The sequence below is a fragment of the Aplysia californica genome, unplaced genomic scaffold, assembly GCF_000002075.1.
Source record: "Aplysia californica isolate F4 #8 unplaced genomic scaffold, AplCal3.0 scaffold00001, whole genome shotgun sequence".
Classification (NCBI taxonomy): Eukaryota; Metazoa; Mollusca; class Gastropoda; order Aplysiida; family Aplysiidae; genus Aplysia; species Aplysia californica.
In genome coordinates this window covers 5,183,342-5,184,790 of record NW_004797271.1, presented here as the reverse complement: position 1 = coordinate 5,184,790, position 1,449 = coordinate 5,183,342, and the positions used below count along the sequence as shown (strand labels likewise).

Sequence of the window (1,449 nt, the reverse complement as noted above, 5' to 3'; positions counted from 1 at the left end):
ATAATAAAAAAAAAAAATTAATAAATAAACACAACCCAAAAGAAAAAGTGAAAAAAGAAGCCAAAACCAAAAGAAAGACACAAATATAGGTTAACTGTAGGACTGATTTATCCCAAGACTACATTACGTTACGAGGCTAACGGCTTGAAAAAAAATGTCTAGACCAATATCGACCCCCCGTCTTCTCCCGATAATGCCCCGTCTCCTCAACTTTCTCTTGACCTAACACCCATTGAGTAATTTGAGACTATCGATTTAGTCCCATCTTGAAGCAGGGTATCAGTCCTCCAAAGCAGTGAAGCATTGATGTAGCGTGTGCACCCAAGCTGATTGCAAGTACGCAACAAACATTCAGCCACACTGCTCCCACAAGAAGCTTTCTTTTGATGGTGAAGTGAGTGCCCTGGGAGATACTTTGACTAGATCTAGCTGCAGTGGAAGAGGTTCAGAGTTGATTAAACAAGGCCCGTACGGTATCTACTGTTGACAGGCATTTCATTCAACTTCGTGCTGTAGTCTACTCACTACTCAGGTCTAAAACAGGTATGTGTTTCTTGAAATATATCTTTTTTCCGTCGCAACTTTGTAGGGAAAAACAATATTTTCAAATCTCAATATGATACAGAGAACTGAGCAGGATTTTAAAAAACCCATTCATTCAAATTGTAATGGTATTTTCTATGTAATATGACAATTTGACTTCGGAATAGCGAGTTAAAAAGAATGAATGATTTCCAAATAATTTGTAGAAATTTTGTTTCAGGTGACTTATCATTTTTCAAGGATAAGGTAAACGTCACATTCACAAACAGATACTTTCTTGGAACATGCGTACTGGGTCTATTCTGAAATGAGTTTTTCGTATTTGCTTTCGAAAAGGATTGATAGGCATTGGTGCCAAATCACCCCCGTACGTCGTGTTTTACTATCGTATAGACCCATACGACGTGGGGAAATCAGTGCCACCATTTTCCAAAGAGGAAATTTACTCATTAATCCGATCCGTGCGCTTTGCATAGTAGGCTGTCAAAATGATTTTTAAAAAAGAAATACTGAAAGTTTCAAAGAGATCTTCGTTGTAGAAGTATTCTAAAATGTGAAGAATACAACCCCTGGCGGGTACAAAATGACCCCAGGGCGGATATGATTAAGTCGTTTGTCCACAAAACTAACAGCGTGCCTTGTATCTCGCAGCAGCAATGTCTTTTTATGTACAACCTTTCCTACTGCCAATCGGATTCGTTAGATCAAGTCGGGGCCAGACAGATTTTCCTTCTTTCAGTTTCAGTAAGAGTTTTACGGCAATTGCAACACAATAAAGTCATATAAATGCCGAAGATTAGAGGTGTTACAAGAGAGTAACAAACATAAAAAAGGCGGAGAGATCAGAACGGTATATCTTAGATAGGAATGAAGGAGCAAACCACACCAGAGCACCCACCAACCACC

At 38.9% G+C, this 1,449-nt stretch overlaps 1 long non-coding RNA gene across 1 annotated transcript in view; it reads left to right on the top strand.

The window, feature by feature from the left end:
• The first annotated feature begins 99 nt into the window (after window positions 1–99).
• The window catches only part of LOC101852737, a 62,247-nt gene continuing 60,897 nt past the window's right edge, over window positions 100–1,449 (top strand). The window contains exon 1 of the long non-coding RNA XR_220042.3: window positions 100–543. This is a non-coding gene — a long non-coding RNA (uncharacterized LOC101852737). The remainder of the gene's footprint in view (window positions 544–1,449) is intronic.